The sequence below is a fragment of the Tenrec ecaudatus genome, chromosome 10 (genome assembly GCF_050624435.1).
Source record: "Tenrec ecaudatus isolate mTenEca1 chromosome 10, mTenEca1.hap1, whole genome shotgun sequence".
Lineage (NCBI taxonomy): Eukaryota > Metazoa > Chordata > Mammalia > Afrosoricida > Tenrecidae > Tenrec > Tenrec ecaudatus.
In genome coordinates this window covers 53,601,394-53,625,115 of record NC_134539.1, presented here as the reverse complement: position 1 = coordinate 53,625,115, position 23,722 = coordinate 53,601,394, and the positions used below count along the sequence as shown (strand labels likewise).

The following is a 23,722-nucleotide window of genomic DNA, read 5'->3' as shown; positions in this document are numbered from 1 at the left end:
GCACTCTGGTGACTCATCCCTTCCTTTTGACCCTTCTGTGAGGAGATGTTACATTGTCTACAGATGAGTTAGGAGGTCTCTGCTCCAAACCCTCTTATTCTCAACTACTTGTTATTTTGGGGGGTTTATTTGTTTTGGGTCTTCTGATGCCTGTTACTGGATCCTATCCACACCTCATGAACACACAGGCTGGTGTGCTTCTTCCATGTGGGCTTATTGCTTCTCTGCTAGATATAGATATAGACACTATATTTTGAGACTTGTTTGGAGGTTCTAGCAGGGGAGTGTAGCTACTCATATACCCTTGACCAAAGGATGGTCCTCCTTCTATCAGGGAAAGTCCTCCTTTTTAACTGAACACACAGCTTTGGGAGAGATGCACATGGAGCGATGAGGGAGGAAGGGGACACCCACCTAGCTAGCCAGAGCATTTGAATCAACCCTGGCTATCAATGGGGTGACATGCTGCAGCCAGATCTCCCTCACATCCCAGATGCTATATCTTGTGATAGCTGGGCCCTGTCAGCTTTCTTGACCACATTTTATCTTCAGCAAGCATGCCAGGAGGGTGAACATCACAGAATCTCAGGTTGTTAGAACAAAGGGTTTTTGCATTGATTCAGGACTTGAGCAGGGACTCAGTGTATTGCCATACAAATATATATATATATATATATATGCAGGCCAATACCTCTATTTTTATGAATGTGTTTATATACGTGCACACCTATGTTTATGCCTCTATCCACAGCTTTGCTTCCTTGATCCTTCCTCTGTTTCCTTTTACCTTCCTCTTGTCCTACCATCATGCTTATACTTCTTCTGCCTCTTAGTAATTCCTCTCAGCTAGATTGCTGAGGATCTCAATACCGCCAGGATCTCTGTGCCATCCTCATTGTTGATTTTAGTTCACTAGTTGCTCCCCTGTCTACGGCACTGTTCGCTCACCACTCCTTTTCCCTGTCTCCTCCTGCCCCCAAGTCCCTCCAGAACCCTTGGTCCTGTTGTTTTCTCCTCCAGCTTCCTTCACATGCCTATCTTATATAGGTAGGCAAAACCAACTATAACGTAGGCAAAACAAAAAAGAAAATATAAGAGTGAATAAAAACAGGAAACAACAACAAAAGCATCCATAATTCCAGGTATGTCTAGTGACCTTTATTACTATCTCCCTACTGGTCCTGGGAGAGTTCTTGGAACTTCCCCTCTAGCCTGAAGAAACATGCTTTAATAAAAGCTTTTTTTTTGTGAATTGTGTTAAGAAAATAGACCAGTTTTCCATATAACCATCTGTACACCTTTTGTTTCGTCATTGGTTCCAATCCTTTTGTTGTAACAGCACTTATCCTACTTCCTCCTTGGGTTTCCTGTTTCCGTTCTATCTTCTTTTCTAACCCTTTTGAACTTTGTCCTGTGTGACCTCTCCCCTTTGATCCAAAAATTGTTGATTATTCTAAGGTATGCATGGCTCCCTATTGTTATTGTTTCCCTTATTTTAAAACAAACAAACTTGCTGCCATCAAGTTGATGCCGACTCAAATCAACCCTATAGAACAGGATGAGTTTCTGAGACTGTAACAGTTTAGGAGTAGAAGACCTCAAAGGGGCTAGTGGTTTTGAACTGACAACCTTCGGGATTACAGCCCAATGCGTAATCACTGTACCACCCATCATAGCTTCCATACTTCCCTAATACACCTTCCTATTGTTTGACTGAAATTGAGCGTAGCTAAAATTCTTGGATAGCTAGATTATATCTGTTGTCTACATTTCTCTGATCCTCATTTAATCCATAGTCCTTTATAATCATGGATGACTGTTAATAGCCAATAGAATATGTTGGTTTCAACTCATTTGTAATCCTTGCAGAACATTTTACTACATTCTCTGAGAATGGCCTTGCTTTAGTCCTGACTAGATCTCTAGCTTCGTTCTTGTGATTTGAAAACTAAGGAGATATCTTTGATACATTTCTCTCCTGACTGCCTTAACACATCCAATGTATTTTCCATCTAAATTACTTCTCTAATATATTTACTTTACTTAATATATTTACTTAGCTTTGTCTGACCCACCTTGCCTAGGATACTGTAGTAGCTTCAGACAGGCTAACAATAACTCTGTTCCCTTTCGATCCTCTTTTTGCTTGCAGCCAACGTGATATTTTCTTTCTTTTTTTTTTCAATGTGATATTTTCAACCTAAAATTCAATCACATCAATTTCTGAATTAAAACACTCTACTGGCTTCTATTCCCACCCCCAAGCCCCTAACCCCCTTAGGATCAAGATCAACTTCCTACCATGCTCTACAAGGGAATGTATAAACCTGACCATTCTAAATTCTTAGGTCTTCCCTAGTACCCTATGAGCCTCACTTTCTGCATTTCGTCTCAATGATCTTCGAGTTTCTATGACAAGCATGGTTGGTCCATCAAAGAGCCTTTGCAAATGCTGTTCCCTCTATTTGGAATGCCTGACACCTGCTTTTCTCTTCCAGAAATCATTGGCCACCTCTTTGATTTGATCAGATCCCTCTTTTTAATGATTTTCTTTATCATTGTTGTCTTTCTTTCAAATCATGGTTTCTAATTACATGTGTGTTTAGTGTGTTGGTGTGATTATTGGATTAATTCTTATATTTTACACTATGGTACAAACTCCATAAAACTAGAGAATGGACTAACTCTCCACAGCATTATCCCCAAAGCTCCTAGTAAGATGCCTTGCACAGAGTAGAGATTCAATGAAAACATCTGTAATAAAAATAAATGAATGAGTGAATTTTAAAAATGTGTCATCAGTATACACTGGTATTTTTGCACCTGCTTTCACATACAATAGCTTCCTTAATTTTCTCAATGGGTCTATGAAAGAAGTAATGTTTATCTTTGTTTTACAGATAAAGAAAGTAAGGTCCATAGAGGGGGTGTGTACCAACCCCTGGGGTCCCACAGGGCTGGCAAATATCAAAACCATGGCTGGAATTTCTTTTCCTGCTGTCCAACATCTACTCATTTATCACCCCGCCATCGTTCATATGATGGAGTCATGCAAAGATGGTCCTAGCCAAGAGAGTGCTGGGCTTCCAGGAACAGAGCAATAGGTGGACCTCAGCCCTGTTGGAATTGAGCCCTGTTCACAGGGGGTTCTTTTTGGGTCATTAGGCAACTTCAGTCAGCAATGATGCTAAGGGCCCAGAGAGAATTCACAAACAATCCAACTTCTCTCTATTTCTCTCTAATCTACGGAGACAGAGGGGAAAAAATCATTCCAGATGTGTCTCTCAATTCATCAGGCATATGCAATTGGAAGCAGCAAGACCATGTACCATTACACAGCTGCTTAGTTCATGCAGTGCCTTCTCTGGTCATCAGAAGTCACGTTCTTGCTACTATCCTTGAGCAGAAGCTATCCAGACGACAAGTCAAGTCCTGGTGAGAGCTAGGGGTCTTGCATGGGTTCATGAAGAATATGGCTTGTTCTTGTCCTTTTTAGCTTCATCTTCAAATTATCTACTTTGAGGGAAGCACTATGAAGTCTGTCTGTGGGTCTACCCCCAAACCAATTGTACATGAAGGTAGAAAGAAATACCGCAGTGAACCTCCAATGATCAACTCTTGCTAAGCTAGTTAGTTTATTGTGCCAACCTGGCTGATAAACACAGGTGGGGTTAATTGAAAGGTGGAGGGATAAATGACTCAGTGAGCCTTGCCTTTCTACTTCTCTGGTCTCTTGCTTTGTGATGGTTGCACCAGGGTGCAGCTGCCTTAGCAGTTCCCTGCTTCAACTTGCAAGGCGGACTTCCTACAAGACATCCCCAAGGAGAAGCCACATGGACCTACCCCGATGCATCCCTGGGTGCTAGAGCACCCGTGTGGAGATCCCTGGCAGTGCTGAGATGCTTACACATTCACTGACTCGGCTTTCCTCCTACTGTCAGCATCATTGCGCCTGTTTTCTGAGATGGAGGAGGACTTTGTGGGTTGGTGTTGGACATATGGGTTAATGTTGGACTTGTGGACTTGGGCAGCACTGGGTTGGGATGTTTTCCTGATGCACATTCAAACGGTATATAAAGCACATCTTATACATGGCTGCTGTGGATTTGTTTCTCTAAGTACCTAGACTAACACACTTGCCAAGCTTGTTTCACATAGTTGGTACTGCTGGGGCCAGAATTTAAAGCCTGGTTTGTCTGGTGCATGCAGTCTCCATATGTCATATGTAAGCTCTAGAGTCTCTCCTATCATAGACTCCTCTATGCTTTCTCACAGGCAGCCACCCTATCGTCACTACTCTTTCTTAGATTTTCAGTTCCTCTTATCATTATCCTCTTCTTCATCTTTCCTTGGTGGTAAAATGTATTGCTTCATTCACACCTCTTAGTCAACGTTCTGTCCATATCATGTAAATACATACAATATCTATGTATTTATGTATTCTTATTTCAAAACAAAAGGAGACTTTGATAGGTCAATTCAAGAGACTTTTTGTTAACTGTAATTGAGAAAAGCAATCCCAACTATGTGCCCCACCTCCCCTCAGAAGAACGCATTTCAGAGGACAGCACTGAAGCTACAGCTTGGGGAGAGGGGTACATCTGATTTGAGCAAGAGGGATGGAGAGTGAGGGGAACACATCCTGGCCCACCAAGCTCCGAGGATGCTACTCCTCCTCAGAGCAGACAATGCACAGAGAGGACCATAGGACCGGCCCCACCATGAGACATGAACCTCAATGAACCATAGCACTACAGGAGACAACACTGGAGACACAATGCAGGAATTGTGCCTAATCTAACTCCATCACCCTGGGGCAAGACACCAGGGTATTCAACAGAGCAGCAAGGGGAGCAAAGCGATGAAATCTCTGGGAATACCAAAAATAGACTTTGGAGACAGAGTGTGACACCCCATCAGAATCAACTGGAAAACACTCCTAAAGGTCAAAAAGCAGACCTGGAACTATTTATAGGCTTTTCCTTTTTTGTCATTGGCTTTCTTTCTGTTGTTGTTATTTTGCTGTTATTGTTTTGTTGGTTTTGTCTTCCTTTGTTGTTTTGTTTGGCTTTGCCTGTTTTTTGTGCTTATTAATGTCTCTGCATGTCTATCTAGGTAAGTTAGGCAGGATAAACAATTCTGAGTTGAAAACAATGGAACGGACAGTTCCTGGGGGATGCAGGAGAAAGAGAGGTGGGAGAAAGGAAGGTGTGTGTGTGGGTGTGCAACCAACCCAGGGACAAGCAAACAACAAGTGAACTAAAATCAGTGGAGAGGGTGTAGGATGCCTAGTGGGGCTTAATCAAGGGCAATGGAATAGCGGGGAGTTGCTAAACCCATATGAAGGCAGAACATGATGGTGAGACAAGATAAAAGTAAAAGGACATAGAGGAAAGAACCAGGATGCAAGGAACATTTATAGTCTAAAAACAGATATGTACATATGTAAATATATATAAATATATATATGTACTTATGTTAAGTATTAAGGTAGCAGATGGACATTGGGCCTTGACTAAAGTACTCCCTCAACACATGAACACTTTGTTCTAATAATCCAGCATGCTGTGATGCTCACCTTCCTGACAGAATCGCTGAAGACAAAATGGGTGCATAAGCAAATGTGAAGAAAGCTGATGGTGCCTGGCTATCAAAAGACATAGCGCCTGGGACAGGCATCCTCAAACTATGGTCACATGTGGCCCAATGAGGACATTTATCCAGCCCGCTGGGTGTTTTTGCCCCATTTGCTTTTTTACTTCAAAATAAGATATGTGCCGTGTGCATAGGAATTTGTTTTCATAAGTTTTTCATTAAAACTATAGTCCGGCCATCCAACAGGTCTGAGGGACAGTGAACTGCCCCCCTGTTTTAAAAGTTTGAGGACTCCTGGTCTGAAGTCTTAAAGGCTTGAAGATAAACAAGCGGCCATCTAGCTGAGAAGCAATAAAGCCCACATAGAAGAAGCACACCAGCCAGGGCAATCATGAGGTGTCAATGGGATAAAGTATCAGGCATCCAAGACCCAGAATAAAATCATACCTAATGTGTTTGGGGTGGGGGGGAGGGCGTGGATAAGGAGTAGAGACCTAAAGCTCATCTGTAGACAGTTGGACATCCCCTCACAGAGGATCACAAGGAAGAGATGAGCCAGTCAGGGTGCAGTATAGCAGCAATGAAACATACAACTTTCCTTTAGTTCTTTGGTGCTTCCCCCGCCCAACTATCATGACCTCAGTTCTACCTTACAAATCAGATTAGACCAGAACATGCACACTGCTACAGATAAGAGCCCACAACACAGGGAATCCAGGATAGATAAATCCCTTAGGGCCAAAAAGAGAGTACAGATACCAGGAGGATAAGGGGTAGGCTTGGGGAAAACAGGGTAATCAACCACAGCATCAACATATATATGATACCCTCCCAGGGAGACGAATAACAGAAAAGTGGGTGAAGAGTGACAGAGGACAATGTCAGATATGAAAATAATAATCTACAACTTATCAAGGGTTCATGAGGAAGGTAGGGCGGGAGAGGGAGAGAGAAAAATGAGGAGCTGCTACCCAGGGCTCAAGTAGAAAGAAAATGCTTTGAAAATAATGATGGCAACATATGTACAAATGCGCTTGACACAATAGATGAGTATATGAATTGTGATAAGAGATGTAAGAGCCCCCAATAAAAGTATTTAATTAAAAAAGGAAAATGATGGCAGCATATGTACAAATGTGCTGATACAATGGATGGATGTGTGGATTGTGATGAGAGCTGTAGGAGCCCCCAATAAAGTGATTTTTAAAAAGCAAAGGAAAGCAAATCTTACTTATCTCAAATTTTTAACAGACCTTGGGCTTGAATCCATCAATCTTAGTTTCCTCTAATGTAAGTATGCTCTACAAATGATTAATTTTCTCTTTTAAAAAAAATCAGAAGGCATCCAGTCAATTGGCACAGTATCATTCACAAAGACAGTATTCTACAGCCGACGGGTGAGGAGCAGCGGGGTCTTCAAAGCTTATACTAGTGACATCAAAGACCACAACTGTTGGTCTCTGTCTGTCCAGACGAAAGAGGAGTGATGAACATCAAAGCCACATGGGAACAGTTATTCCAGTGGATGAGTAGTCCAGTCTCTATGACGCCGAGGCCAGAACTAGATCGTACCAACTCAACTGCTCTGAAAGTAATCGTATTAAAAGATTCTGGATGGAATGAGAGGAACAACTCAAAAAGCATACAAGAGATCAGGCTTACTGGTGGATTCTATGGTAACCTCCATAGTTCTGTTTTCAGCCAAATAGTATGCAGGTCTGTAAAGGGAACAACCGCACAAGAGAAGTGCATTCCTCTTAGAATAAGCAATCGGTTGAGCTCAATAGGGCAGCAATTACTCAAAGACAGAGTTCAGAAGGACTCCTACAGAGGAAGGAATGGAAACAAGAGACACAGGAAGAATGTGGGGGAAGTGATGTGACATTTGTGGGGGTTCCAATCAATGACATGAAACAAAACGTGTGCGAATCATGGTACAGAAGCAATCTCACCAAATTCACAATACAAATGGAAAACATATATAACAAAGCAACCCTCCTCTTCTCCCCCCACCCGCACCCCCCAACCAGGGAACACCCAGAAATGGAAGAAGCATGGATCGTAGCTGATTGGGGGTGGAGGGTGAATGACCATGAGACTCTGCCCATCTGTCCATGCTGCTGCTTCTCAGGTGGTTGTTTATTACATGTGTAGATTCTGTTAGGGAGCTAGAGGCAGAGCTAGAGGTTGTCCCACTACATGCCAAAGCCTCCCTTCCCCCCTTACAGGAAATTGGAAGCTAGTTAAGGCTAGAGGGTAAGCTCACATTCAGGTCTTTGAGACAGGAAGCCAGTACACCTGGGTGGGACTCCATCTAGACCAGGTGGGCTTAATTCAGCCAATGGGGTCAAACAGTACTGTCGACCACGCCTCCCAGAGGCGGCCCTGAAAAGCCAGGATCCCAAGCCCCCGCCCTTTTCCCCTCTGCTGCTCCCAGGGCCATGCTGCAGGGGTTTTCCCCTGGCTTCAGGACTGCGAGTGCGGGTATGAAGTGCCCCAAGGGTACCTGTGTAAAACCTGAAACGTCTATCTTTTATAAGACTCACTGGGATCCCAAATCAGGTTTCAGTGTGAATTCTTCCTCATGCGAAGCCAAGGACCGAGGTATTTCCCACCGGAGAAACCAAACAATTCCTCATCTGGATAGACCTGGAGGAAATACAGGTAGGGGTATTTCGAGATATTTAGCTACATTCAAGACGAACAGACTTTTCAATAAGATGTTGAGATTTTCGGACGTTGTTTTGTAGTGGCACGGAAGCCCTGGGAGCCTGTGAGATCAGCATTAGGCTGCTAACTGCAAGATAGGTGGCTCGCACCCACCCCTAGTCTGTGTGAGAAAGAAGAGAGTTGAACAGACTCTCAGGAGCGGGTCTCCTCTGTCCTGCAAGGGCATCAGGAATCCGAATGTACTTGATGGCAGTGGGCTTGTTCGGCTTCGTGGATGTCAGAGAGAGGTCATTCAGGTCGGAGCCAATCAATACCTAGATTTGAATTCCATGGTTCATGTTTACCTGCTGCATGGCAGCGCACAGGTGAGTTCACTTCCCTTAACAGCACATTCTTGTCTGTAAGGTGGGGATACTAAAAACCTGCTTCAGAGGGTGGTTCTGGCTCTTGTCTGAGACGATGGCTGTGAAGAAAAGGCAGGTCGGGCTTTCCAGGCTTCAGTGCATTGCTTAGAAGCCTTAGGGGAGTGATCATAGTAGTGGATTCCTTGAACCTTGCTGCGTCAAATTAGATTATGCATGTGGAGCACTTATCAATGACAACTAGGATTCAAAAAGGTAATCAATATGACTTGCGCCATCTTTCCCGTTCGTTTGCCTTCTTGTTTTTATATTTCCCTTCTTCTTTCCTTCTCTCCTCCTCTCTTTCTCTTTAAATCAATTTATCGCGGGCTCTTACAGCTCTTATAACAACCCATCAATTTTTGTGTGTGTTTTTGTTTAAGTACAGATATTCATTGCAACTGTTAAAAATTTATATTTCATTTTCAATGAAACGGAGAGTGATAGACCATTCAAATGATAATCTCGAATTTCCAGTCTAAATGTTATCTTTCAATTAAAAATATCTTATATATTGATATCTCATAAACATTGTCAAATGAAAGCCATCATCTATTGCTGTGTCAACTCAAGCTCATTGCACCCTCTAAGACAGTGTAGGTGTGCTCCACAATTTTCAAGGCTACCAACCTTTCCCCAAGCATCACCTCATCTTTCTCCTTGGAGTGCCTGTGGGGTTCAACTTGCCATACCCACTACTTTCAGTAAAATAAAATTCCATACATCATTTGTAGCAAACACATTTGTACATATGTTGCGATCATCTTTTTCCAAACATTTTCTTTCTGTTTGACCCTCTCTTCATCTCTTCTCCTTCTGCTCTTGCATTTGATTAAAGCATCTGGCACAGAGTAGGTGTATAATAAGGAGTAATTGACTTACCCTCAGCCAACCTATGACTCAAATATCAAAAGGTCAGTCCGTCCACAAAGATTGGGATTGTTTACAGCCCAAAGGCAAAGAGAATCTTAATGTCTCCGAGAGATGCTTCCTGTGATATATTTTTTTCCAAAGGAAAAATATTCAGACATGAATGTAGATGTGCCTATAGCCTTTATTTGTCTGTGTGTCTCACAGCTTTATGATGATGGCATTAGTAAATTGGCTTCCATCTAGGGAATATCCAAATTCATAACGTTGTCAATATTTATTTCATGTGCAGATAGCATTAGTTTAGACAAGTGCATAAAAATGCTTTATATATATAATGAATATATATAATACAGATATGATACTATATCTAATACATATATGATAATATATAATGAATATATCTAATACATATATGATAATATATAATGAATATATCTAATACATATATAATGAATATATATATGTATATATATATATATATATAAAATATCCACCTTGCACATGCATAAAAGAGCCCTGGTGGCAAAGTACTTAAAGTGTTTGAGGACTGAAAAGGGAAGGGGTCGTCTGAGCTCCTCTGTAGGAGAGAGATGTGGTGGTCTGCTTCTGTGCAGACTTAGAACTTGGAAAGTGTGGGCACAGTGGGACTCTGTGCTGAGGGCTGCTATGCATCAAACTCAACTTGATAGTGGTGACATGGGTTGGTTCTTGTTCGGTCATGCAGAAAGTGAAGTATAAAGGTTTAACTCCTATCAGCTTGCAGGAAAGAGTCCCCGGAGGGTCTGTGGTTATTCCTTGAGCTTCAAACTTCAGGATCAGTAGTTCAAACCCACTAGCTCCTCCAAGGCGAGGCATTCTGTCCCTGTGAAGAATTACAACCTTAGGAACACTGGGGAGCAGCTCTGGTCAGCCTTTTACAGTCAGTATGAGTGGGAATTGACGTGATGGCAGTGTTTTTTGTGTGGTTGGTTGTGTGTGTGTGTGTGTGTGTGTGTGTGTGAGTGAGTGTGAGTGAAAGAGTGCGCGCGAGCGAGCACGCGCTTACTAGCAGCGATAATTCTGGGATTAAAACTCAGGTAGCCTGCTTCCAACGACCACGATATTAATCTCCATGTTCTGCCTCTGCTCCAGCGTCGGTAATGTTCTATCCTGGCTGAAGGTGTCTACATCTGTCTGCGTGCAACTTCTATAGTGGAGCTGTGGCTGCAATGATGCCTAGGAGGCATCTCTTCATTCATTGCTTCCTTAGTAAATTTCCAAGCCAGATCTCTGTTAAAGACAGACATAAGCTCAATGTGAATCTAGCTTAGAGCATGTCCATTCCTGCCCTCTGACCTTTTCTTTCCCTGGCCCAACTTACAGTCCCAACCACAGAAGCCTCACTCACAGGAGAAAATGCCTCCCTCAGATACCCCACCCCCCCCACTGAGGGAAATTGGGCGTACTGGAAAAATGAGGTCACCAGCGGCCACAGAAGGGGAATTTTGTAGTCCTTTACGCAGGAACTCACAATTGACTTTAGCTAGCACGTAGCGACAGCAACTCTACAATCTTGGACCAACTGCCTCCTTGAAACCTTTCCACCCGCCTCTCATCTCCAGATGTTTTCACCGCAGGGAAGAGGAGTTACTATCTGTCATAAGACATCATGCCTTAGCAGACAGGTCTTGTCTATTGGGTGGAGTGGATATCCATGATGAAAGACTTCCCTTAGGAAAAGTGTGTGGGCTTCGTCCAGGTTTCCTCTTCCAGGATTGATCAGGCCAGGAGCAACGCCTTGTACAAGACTGGCCGAGAGAAGGAGCCGTCCTCTAAAGAACTTAAACTTGTACAAGACTGCGAAGTCCTTGGCAGTTCAAGGTTACAGGGCAAGATGCCTTGGGAAGATGACTCACAATGAGATGGATGAGGCTACTGATATGGCTGTGTCTTCTCCCTGGAGTTATAACTGATGTTTCCTATTGCTCATAATTGGTCTGCTATTCATCACTTTTACAATTGCTATCAGCTCAGCGACATGCCGGACAAATGGTCTGGAGATAGTTTGGAACAAAGTAAGCACTATCTATTGTCCTGATGACTGAGCAGACGCACTAGGATAAGATAGATTAAACACCAAAGAACTCCTAGCCTTCTGGCCCTCCGACTTTACCACTCATCCATCCCCTCATGCATACAGCAGTCATTTACGGAGTGCCTGCTTTGGGCCACGCCTGTGCAAAGAAGTCCAGTGGAGAAGGCAGACTTGAAAATTGATAATTGAGTAAAATATGGAAAGTTCATTAATATGTGTCATGGTGTAGGGGTTTCTGTTATTGGGTGGCAAAACCAAGGAGGGGTGTCCAGAGAAGACTGCAGTAGTAGTAAATCCTAAAGAACGATTATGATGCAATTAAAAGGTGGAGGAAACAGGCAGAGGGAAACCATGTTGGATGCCATGCCAAGAGGTTCAAGAGGGCTGGTATATGCTAACTGGAGCCAGGTTTGGCTGCAGACTGTGAAGCCAGAGAGATCTTTTCAGCTCACCTTGTGCACACTGCTTGGTGTATCAGGCTAAGAAACAGATTCTATACTAATTCTAGTCAAAGTTTTTTAGTTGTAAGGAACAGAAATTCACTGAAACTTGCTAAGCAAAACAATAAAAAGGAATATTGTAATGATACAGCGGTGTCTTGAGTTTAAAGAGCACACCTGTGTTGCTAGCATCCAGGCAGCCATTCTCGGGAGCATCCTTGGAGGTGGCATTCTCAGGAGCATCCTTGGAGGTGGCATTCTAAGGAGCATCCTTGGAGGAAGCATTCTCAGGAGCATCCTTGGAGGTTGTCATCTTCGCTTCTCTCTGCATTGGAGTCTGTCACTGTTTCTTTCTCAACTTTTCTTATCCCAGTGTAGGTAGCCCAGACCACCCAAGACCCAATTTACATCTCATACTGAGATGCCAATGAATCTAAATCCCCAGAAAAACAGCATCAACCACAAACTCCAATTGGTCCACTGTGGCTCAGGGATGGTTCAAGTAGGGAAGGAACCGTGGTTGAGCACTTGAATACTAACCTAGAGTTTTGCAGTTTGAGTCTGCCAACCACTTGGAAAGACACAGCTATGGAAGTTGACTTCTATAATAACTTGCAGTCTTGGAACATAATGCAGCCACTCTACTCTGTTCTGTAATGTCACTCTATGTCAGAATCAACACTATGGTCATGCATTTTGTTGTTGTTTGCTTTTTGGTAAAAGCAATCGATTTTTTTTTAGTTCAAATATGGCTACCAAACTGTACCCTTGTATCTGATACCTAAACCATGTCTGTCATAATCCTGTAGATGTTTACTTTCAAACAGAAACACACAAATTCAAGAGATTACAATATGCCAGGCTATATACAAAGTCACAGACCAAATAGATCGGAGATGCTTGTCAATAGTACATAACTCATCTGGAAGTTTATTTAACAGATTAAATTATTTGTGCTCCACAGCTTCTGAAGCATCTTTCCAAGGGGTTTTAATTGTGTAAGTCTGAGATGAGCTAGAAATAAGAATTTTTCAGAGGCATTTTAGATCATTAATGATATAAAAGACCATAATCCCAAGGAGGATTACACTGTTGAGAAACATTTGGGGGGAACTTCATTGTTTCAGTATTTAAACCAACCCAAGATTATTTTGGTGTAGCATATTTAATTTTAATAAACATTTAATATGAAGAAAGATCAATCAAGACAATTTACATTTGCCCCTTCTGGTATTTAGGGTGCTTTGAAAGAAAACTTTGAAAAACGCTTTCTACATTTCATATTTATACACAGAGTCACTGTACTAAAAAGAACTAGCTGACATTCAACCATTTCAAGAGGTAGCATATAAGCAAGAACCCACGGTACGGAAGGAAGAAGTCCAGGCCACACTGAAAGCATTAGCCAAAAAGAAGGATTCAGAAATTGTTAGAATAACAACTGCAATGTTTCAAAAAGCTTATGACGCAGTCGTTTATGCCAAGAAATTTGGAAGACTGCTAACTTGGCGAACTGACTGGAATAGATCCATATTTGTACTCATTCCCAAGAAAGGGGACCCAACAGATTGCTTGAATTATAGAACAGTATCACTGATATGACATGCAGGTAACAGTTTGATAGTGATCATACAATGGCAACTGGAGCAATACAGTGGCAGGGAGCTTCCAAAGGTCCAGGCTGCATTCATAGAAGGACTCAAAAGAGGGGATGTCATTGCTGACATCAGATGGATCTTGACAAACAGCAGAGTATCAGAAAGATGTTTACATGTGTTTCAACGACTACTTAAAGGCATTATGTGTGGACCATTATAAACTTTGGATAGCCTTTTGGATAGCCAGAACGCTTCATTGTGTTCATGTGGAACCTGCATATGGGTCAAGAGGCAGCAGTGCTAACAGAACAAGTGAATACTGCTTGGTTTAAATCCAGGAAGAGTGTGCCTCGGAGTTGTATTCTCTCACTATATTTATGCAATCTATATGCTGATTTAGCAGCATATGAGTTGTATGAAGAAAAATGCATTACCATGATTGGAGGAAGATTGATTAACAATCTGCTTTAAGCAAATGAAACAACCTTGCTTGCTGAAAATGAGGATTTGAAGCACTTGATAATGCAGATCAAGGATTTCGGCTCTCAGTATGGATTGCAACTCGATGTAAAGAAAACAAAAATCCTCATAATTGGACCAATAGATATCATCCTGATCAATGGAGAAAATATTGAAGTTGTCAAGGATTCTGTCTTCCTTGGATGAACAATCAAGCAGCAGTAAAGAGCTCCAAGGGCATGTTGCATTGGGTAAATCTGATGCACAAGGCCTCTTTAATGTGTTGAAAGGCAAAGGTGTTACTTGCTTTGGATGTTAGTTGTTGAAAAGCTAGGATGTTCAAGGAGGACTAAGGTGCACCTGACCCAAGCCATGGCATCTTCATGTGAAAATAAGGGAGACCAAAGAAGAGTCAATGGATTTAAATTATGTTACTAGTGCAGAAAGTACCATGGACTACCAAAAGAATAAACAAATTTGTCTTTGAAGTTCGGCCAGAATATTCTTTAACTGCGAGGATGCGGAGACTTCATCTCATGTCCTTTGGATAGATTGCCAGGAGAGACCAGGCGGAGAAGGACATCATTCTCAGTAAAGTGAAGGGACTGTGAAAACGAGGAAGGCTCTCAAGGAGACAGGTTGACACAGTGGCTGCAGCAATGGGCTCAAGCATACGAACAATTATGAGGGTAGCACAGGACCAGGCCGGCTTCGTTCGGCTGTACACATGTGTTGGAATCAACTTGATGGCATCTAACAACAAACAACAACAATATTTTATGAGAAAATGTGGAGCGTTTTTAAGCCAAGTCCTTTGGCTTGTTCTCAAGGGTGATGCTGAGGGTGTCATAGGGACATTACAGAGGCTAAGAACACTCAATCATTTAGAGACCCAGAGCAGAAGAGAAATCTAAGCTTTGCCCAATTGGGGTAAAGGTCTAGAGATAGGACAGGATTAGAATTGCTGACTTTAAGCAGTTCGTGACTGGCTAATTGACTAATCAATTACTAAGCTCCTGCTCTTTATTGGAGCACAGCAGATTGCCCTGGTGGCATAGTGGGGTATGCACTGGGCTACTAATCACAAAGTCGGGAGTTCAGAACTACATCTGCTCCTCGGGGAAAAGAGGTGGCTTTCTACTCCCATAAAGAGTCACCACCAGGGAAATCCACCAGGACAGTTCTTCTCTGTCCTACAGGGTTGTTATGAATCAAATAGATTTGAATGCATTGAGTTTGGGAGAGCAGTCTGCGCCCCTATTCCAAATTGGTATACTAGCTATAAGAGATAAACAAATAAGACAATTTATGGTAAAGTACAGAGTATAATACAGTAAAACAAGATTTATTATAGGAGAGATGGAGGAAGCTGTCCAGAAAAAGGGATCTGCCCTCGTATTAGGGAGTTAGAGAATGCTTCCTAGAAGAAGTGGTCTCTTTGCTGAGGATTTGTGGATGAGGAGTGGATGAGGTGATCAAACAGGGGAAGCATGTTCCAAGGAGAGGAAAGAGCATGTAAAAAAGATCAGTGTCAAGAAAAACATGGCTGGAGAACAGAGGACCTACCAGTGCACATGAATAGCCCTGAGAAGCCCCGCCTTAGAGCAGCCCCTTTGCTTTAGTTTGATGTAGTCAGGGACAGTCACCACCCCCGTCTTATTTATCATAGTGATAGTTAATATCTCACTGAACTCATATCCCTGAAAACACATTTTGGAATGGTGTCTGACCAATAAAGGACTCAGGACGAACCAGAACAAGCCTAACTGGTCACCCTCTCTCCTCGTCAGGCTATTGTCAGCTCTCTTCACATGCACTGGTCTTCTCCTAAATTTAAAAAAAAAAAAAGTCAAGGAAGGGACAAAGAGCCAGTCTCTCGAATCTGACTTGTGCTTGAATCCTAATGAGGTTGTTCTAGATTGGTGACATTAAGTAAACCACTTGATCACCTGCGGTGCCTCAAATGTTTTCAAATTCCCGATATTTGCAACCTGGAATATGGGCTATCAGGGTCAAATATGTTCACCGTGGGTAAGCATTTGAGACTTTGGAATGCGAGACATGTGAGTTTAAATGTTACTCTATCAAGTACTTGGTGACCTAGAAAAACCCAAACTCCCCGGGACCTCCTTCTTTTCATCGGTGTAATGGGGTGCTCTTCTTGTTGCTATCTGCTGTCCGGTTGGGCTTCAACTCATGGGGACCTTTATAGCACAATAAAATGTTGCCGAGCCCTAATTCATAGCATTCAAATTAAATAATATTTGAGCACTATGGTGTATAGTGAGGCTCAAAAACTTTTATTATTGTTTGTAATGCATTCAAACAACACTTTATCTTCTGTGTGAGATGGGAAAGGAACTAGGAGATTTGAGGCTAAGTGACAAGCAGTCCCTTGCATGAGGATTGTTTAATGCTGTCATCTTGTCTCTGTACGTTCTGAGAAAGAGACAGCTGACAGAGTCCTTGTGGGAGTGTCTCAGGAAGTTGTATATCTATTTCCCTGGTGTTCTTTCATTAGCAGAGTTAAGTGCAACAAGAGCAGGGAGGGGACTGCTGGCTCTCTCTGTCTCCCTCCTGTCACCCGGATGAACATGCTGTTCTGCTGGGCTCTCATCATTCAGAGCAGAATGGCTTGAAAAGCAAAGCTTATCCTGACAGGGGAAATTAGGTGTCGTTTCTGTGATTTATAGCGCCATAGATGGAGCTACATGATTTCTCATATAGGAAATAGTTCTTTGCCAGCTAGTATTTCTTTTCGCTATGGTCTTTTGAATGGAGGTGTCTGACTCAGAGGCTGAAATGGAGAGGTAGGGTTAGGGAGGTTGTGCCCAATTTGGGATTTGGAGTTAAGAGTCCAAGATAGAATTCCGGCTCTGTTGAATTGTAGTTGGCTAACTCTGGGCCAGTAATTTCTCTTCTCTGACCCTCTGCTTGCTTATTCGTAGGATTCTGGCAGGAAGAGCTGCCAGATAACAGGTAGATCCCTTAACGCCAAACCTGTCCGAAGAAGGTGTTCAGTAGATGTTGGTTTTCTTCATTGTACTACTTCCTTTCTTCCATGATGATCAATGGCTTGCTCACTGTCCCTTTGATCTCCCCTGCACAGAGGATGCTATCTGGCGAGATTTTTGAAAGCATTTCTGGCATTATATCTAGGAAGGAAGTTTTAAAGGCACGGCAAAAATTGTGGCCGCTTTTGTGAAAACACAAAATCCAGAACACAAACCAGACAGTTGTTAAAACCAGCAAGGCTTGTATCTGAATGTCCAATCTGAAAGCTTGATAGGGGATGACAAAGGTCTACAAGGGCAAGAAAGTAACTGAAGTCATAGAGCAAGTTAGTCAGAAAGCATGGGAGTTTCCTGGGATGTGCCTGTTTTCAGTTCACTGTTCTTCATACTTGGTATTATTTTCTTATAGTATTCTGGGAGTTGGCTGGGCTCAGTTGGGTGGTTGATACTTGGAAAAGTCTCTCATGTGCTTAAGTCAGATAGTTACTAGGACTAGAATCATCTAAAGACTTCCCCACCTGCAGTCCCGTCAGATGATCCTGATGGTTGTCTGGGACCTCAGCTGAGTTTGTTGGCCGGAAAATCTTCCTGTGACCTCTCTATTTGGCCTGGGCTTCCTCACAGCATGCTGGTTGGAGTCCAAGAGAGAGCATCCCAAGAGGCAGGAAGTATGACCTGCCAATTTATTAAGACTCGGGTCTGTTAATAGAAATTGCACCACTTAATTTGGTCAAGCCGTTCCAGAGCTCAGATTCAAGGCTTAGGGAGCCTGTATCCTACCTCATGGTGACAAGAAATGACAAAGAATCGTAGAGTTGCTTTAAAAAGCCATTAGCTCTGCCTTCTTATTCTGTTGAGGAATAAGAAGGTGTAAGTCAATTATCTACCTGATTCAATGCATTAAATGTAACCTCGTTCATATTGATTATTATACATTCACTGATCTGTAACAGGATAACCAATCAAGGTGCTTCTCATTGCCAGTGCACATCAGCATGATTTGGTCCAATCCCAAAGATTGGCTTCAATGCTCTGGTCTCAGCTCCTATGTTCACCAGGGAAATGATTCATTGTCAAATACTACAAAAGGGTATGCGGATGACTAAGTGATAGATGGGTCAAGGGGGTTCTATTCCAGATGTCTAATCTGACGTAGAAGCCCATGGCTTATTTTTATACACATTTCATATTATGCTGCCCTCTGCAGATCCTTTCTTTGTTAAGCAGTTCTCCTCTTTCCCAAGAAGGCTGGTTGCATAGTGGGTTAACTTGTTGGGTTGCTAACCGTGGGGTCATCAGTTTGAACCCACCACCCAGTTCACAGGAGGAAGAGAGGCTCTTTGCTTTCATAAACTTGTGCACTGCCTCAGAATCCCACAGGGGCAGCTCTAGACTGCCCTATAGGGTTCCTGTGAGCAGGAACACACTCGCTGACACCGAGTTTGTTTCGTGCTTCTTATTCTTACTCACGAGCATCCAACATGAGTTCAACATAGCCTCAGGCGTCAGCATCCATACAAAGCAAGGGCATCAGCAACTTTTCCTTTCGTTCATCTTTCTCTAGGGCCCCAGGGATTTCCCATTTTAGGTTTTTAAACAGTTTCTGGGTGGGGGCAGTGGGTGTGGCAGGTAATAAGATGCTCTGAACTCAAGCTTCATATCCTGGTCCTCCCACCCATCTACTTCCCCTCTTTCCAGAAGAAATGACGATTGCTCCCAAAAGAGCCTCTACTTTCATCTACCACTGAATCCTTCCTCAATCACTTTAAGGTAACTTACTCTTTTTCATTATGAACAATTGTATTTCTGGTATCTTTTGTAATTTTCTCCAGAAGACAAAGGCAATAGCAGGCTCACAAGTTTCATTCTTGCTAGGACGTCCTACCATCTCTCAATAGACTCCAAGGCATCTCTTTGAGAGTCTATTGTCTGTTAACTCTTGTTTGTCATAGAGTTCGATATACGATCCTTCCGGGAGGAGTTCACTGCCTGATAGTCAAGGACGCATAAATATGCAAATGGCAAAGAAAGGTGAAATATACACAAGTTGAATGAGAGGAAGGAGAGACAAAATCTCTCAAGTTGTGTTGGATAGAGAAAGTTTATTCAGCATGAAGGGGAGCTCTTTCATTTAAAGACCTTGCATGAGAAAACGTTGAGGGGACCCAGAAGAGCAGTGCAGGAGCCGTGGGGATAAGATGGAGGAAGAGCCCATGCTGAAGGGCAAAAAGCTTCGAATGCCCGGCTAAGCGTGGAGACTTTCAGCAGAAGGTCATGAAACCCTGGAAGAGGCTTGAGCAAGCAGGTGGCACATGCGGTGCTGATTTAGAAACACTTGGAAGGTGCTGTCGCACAGAGACACCGGCGCCAGGAGGCCTGCTCTGAGGCTGTGGTCATCGCCCAGAGAGGAGAATTACTAACCTGCTCCAGGCAAGAGCCGATGTCTGGGAAATAGATTTGGTTTTGAAACACGTGATGAGGATTGAAGGGGGGAGTCCAGGTGACACCCGGCAAATTTGGGGCTGGAGGAACCACATTAATGGGGTGCCATTCGCTGACAGGGGCAATCTAAGCAATTGTGAGGAAAAAGCTCTCTCACACACATTCCTTGTTCTTTTTTCCCTTATAAATTGGATCGCTTCAGTCAGCATCCAATAAAAGTGTGAGTTTTCTATTCCATTCACTGCATATTGACTGATTTAGGTCACTTACTAAGTGCTGTTTCAGACCCCATAGGGGTGCCCGAGATAAAAGGGTAAGAGGTTCTTTTGTCTCTAGAAAAACTACCCGCTCCTCATTTCATATGTGAATGTAGTCAATTAATATGGCCCTCCTTTCCCTAATCCCTTATGTGTTGCACAACGATTCTGGACTCTAGGCCTGTGACCATAATCTCCGTGTTAGGTGGTATTCTGTCTTACAGGATTAGGTGGGATAGATCTTTAGACTCTACTTAAATAGAGGGTTCTACTTAAGACATCCATCCTTTGTTTCTCTGGAGGTGTGGTCTGCGAAAAGACAGAGCTCAGGACCATCAGAAGTGGTGGAAGCTGAGACCAGAGACTGTGACCTGGAGACCATGGGGCAGAGCAAGAGGAGCAGAACCGAGACTACAGGACTCGGAGGCACAGCAACAGGCTGGCATCCTGGTTCTCTAAGACAGAGGCCAAGGGACTACATGGCCGAGAGGCTGAGGATCAGAGAGAGGGCTGGTGGCTAGCTGTGTGCCACTGACTGTTTAGTGATCCTGCTTTGTGGTAACTGATGAACTTTCCTACTAAAACTCCATAACTAGGAGTATTGTCTGTGAATTCTGTGTGGCCATTGCAGTGGATGACAGATCCCAGCACAGAAGTTGAGAGCCATGGGAGGCATGGTTGCTGTCAGAGTTGGGAGCTAAGGGTGGAGCATGGAGGGAAGTCAGAAGAGGTCCGATTAGATCTCCAGGCTGTTTATTGCAATAAGTCTTGGTTAGCCAAATGATGAAGCTTACAAGGAGAAAATAAAAATTATTTAAGTTTTGAGTGAGGATTCCAGGGCATCCTTTCTGAAGTCATACCAACCAGACCTACCACAATATCAGAAATAGCAAATTCGGTGTCAGCCTGTGAGTTTTAAAAAAATACAAGCATTGAGACATATAAAGCATGGGATTTAATTCATGGGGTTGCCATTGTTTTTAGGAGCCATCCAGCCAATTTGGACGCAGTGACCCTAGGCACGATCGAAGGAAACGGTCCTTGGTCCTGCGCTCTTCTCTTCATCATGGCTACGCTTGGGCTCATTGCTGCAGTCAGAGTAAATCCATCTGTTGAGGATCGTCCCTTGCATATAGCATGTCCTTCTCCAGGGAGGAGTCCCTCCTTAGAAGGTGTCTGAAGGATGTGAGACAAAGTCTTGTCCTCCTTACTTCCAAGAAGTATTCTGCCTGCTCTTCCGACATAGCTTTGTTCACAGTTCCTGCAATGCAAACGCATCAATCCTTCTTCGGTCTTCCTCATTCAGTGTTCAGCTTTCACATGCGGGCGAGGTAATGGAGAATATTTGGGCTTGCGTTAGATGCCCCTTAGTTCTCAAAGTGACATCTTTATTTTCCGGAGATGTTCTTTTTCTATGTCCCTCCTCAAGAACGCCCAAGAGACCATGCAAGCTGGTGTCTGATCTCTTTAAGATGTTGCCAACCGTTTCAGTGTTCCTATTGCAACATTCTTGAAGGCTCATTAGCTCCGCTCCACACACTGCTCCTGCGAACAAAGGACTAGAGTTATCTCTTTCAGCAGAAATGAAAGAAGTGTCATGCATTTCCAGAAGCTTCCACAGATGGAAAGGATGGAATAAAAACATGGCCCACCGAACCATGAAGGGGCATAGCTTTCTAATTGTATGGCCCAGGGAAAATAAGGTCACTGTTAGGGAGTCCAGTGTCAATGCGTAATGTGAAGAGTAATCGTTGAATCACAGAGTGGTGACGGATATGATATAATAATGCAAGTGGGTTTCAAGAAATTTGTGGGAAATTTCCATCATCTTTTAATTCCATTTTCCCACAAACTTTTCGAAGCCCTCTCAGGAGTCAGTTGGATGGCAGTGTCTTTGGTCATCGTCTTTTCTTCATTATGTATGAGACCAAGCATCCCTGGGCTGCTGCACTTAACTAGCAGACAGGGAGAGATAAGAAACAACTTGACTTTGAGCAGGGGGAATGACAAAACAGCACTTAACAGCTCTAGTATAGTCTAAATCCTGCTGTTTTGGTCATATTCTTAAAACCACTTAACACAGTTTAAGCTTTAAATTTGTGGTTTCTTATGTTTCTAAGAGTATTAAATATATGAACACTTTTTCCCTGAAAAAAAAAATTTAAGTTGTTTTTATTGTTAATGCCAATACCCAGACCAAGCTCACTGCCAAGCCAATGCTGACTCATAGTGACCCCCTGCGAGTTTCCAAGACTAAGTATTTATGGGAGTAGAAAGCCCAGGCTTTCTCTCTCAGAGCTGCTGGTAGTTTTGAACTCCCAACCGTTCAGATCACAGCCTAATGCATAACCACTACACCACCAGGGGTCCCCGTGGCCCTTGTAAATGGAAAGTAATTCAAAGTTAATAGGGAAAAAGAAGACAATGTGAAGAAGACTACCCCTAAGAAGACAAAAAACGAATTTTAAGCATTCTAAAGAAATAGATTTGCTCACTGCAATACATCATTTGATTTCTTGATTGCAATCCAAGTAAACTGAAATCCTGGACAACTTCAATCTTCTCCATTCATTGTGAGGTTGCTTATTGGTCCAGTGAGAGGAATGTGTTGTGTGTGTGTGTGTGTGTGTGTGTGTGAGTGTGTGAGAAGGAATACTGTAAGCTGTCATCTTAGACCTCCATCAGTAAGTACTTCAAATCCTCTTCGCTGTTGGCAAGCAAGGTTATATATCATGTACATCCTGAAGGTTCTTAATGAGTCTTCCTCCAATCCTGATACCATTTTCTTTCTATATACTCCAGTTGCCTGGGTTATTTGGTCAGCAGGCAGTTTGAATAATCAAGATGAAAAGATACAACCATGAGGGACACCGTTCCAGATTTTAAGCCACTCAGTAGTCCCTTGTTCTGTTTGAGTGACTGCTTAGTGGTCTATGTGCATGCTCCTTGTGTTCTGGGATTAAGTGTTCCGGAGTTTCTATTCATCAGAATGTTATCTATTGTTTGTTATGGTCTATACAGTCAAATACCTTTAAGTATTCAATAAAACACAAATAAATATCTTTCTGGTATTTTCTGCTTTCAGCCAAGATCCATCTGACATTACTAACAATATCCTTCATGCAACATCCTCTTCTGAATCCTGTTTATATATCTGGAAATCCCCTGCTGCAGTGATTTTTAAAATTATCTTTAGTTAAACTTACTTGCATGTAATATTAATGATACTGTTTGATAACTTCTACATTCTGTTGGTTTAGCTGTTGGAAAAGAGATAAGAATCTCATCCAGTAAGTTGCCTAAGTAGTCTGTCTTCCAAATTTCTTGACGTAGACTAAGGAGCACTTCCAGCATTGTTTGTTGTAAGAAATCACTTGGTGTTTTGTTAATTTGTGGAGTGTTGCTTTTCCCCAATGTTTCCAGTGCATTAGGACTTCTTCCTTTTCAATATTCTTTGTTCTTATTTATATACTACTTCTTGATATGGTTAACCTTTTTTTATACAGTGACTGTACATTCCTTCCATATTCTTTTTATTGTAAACTTATTTTGTATTGGTAGTAAGGTAAAGGTTTACCGAGTAGATCATTGATTTTACATTCAACAGTTCATAGACATTATACTTCATCTCATTGACTGCAACCCCTCTATGCAACACCACTTATTCTGCTTTCTCTTTGGGTTTCCCTCCTCAACTCCTCCTTCTCCCTTAACCCTTCTGAACTTTGAACTTGTATTTTGTACCTTGATCTCAAGTGGTTGATTAGTCTAAGGTGTGCATACCTCACTTGTGTGAAGGTTTCCTTTACAGAACTTGCTATTGTTTGGCTGTGAATTCAGCCCTGGGGGTGAGTTCATTTCCAGACCTGAATGATGGCTGAGGGCTAGACTTTCTAGGT

At 42.6% G+C, this 23,722-nt stretch overlaps 1 protein-coding gene and 1 non-coding gene across 9 annotated transcripts in view; one reads left to right on the top strand and one right to left on the bottom strand.

The window, feature by feature from the left end:
* Nucleotides 1-23,722, top strand: part of ASTN2 (astrotactin 2) — a 1,111,474-nt gene that overhangs the window by 870,795 nt on the left and 216,957 nt on the right. The gene's annotated exons all lie outside the window — the stretch shown is intronic.
* Nucleotides 21,741-21,873, bottom strand: LOC142460483 (small nucleolar RNA SNORA63). The gene has a single exon (XR_012786678.1). It is a non-coding gene; the product is annotated as a small nucleolar RNA SNORA63 (small nucleolar RNA).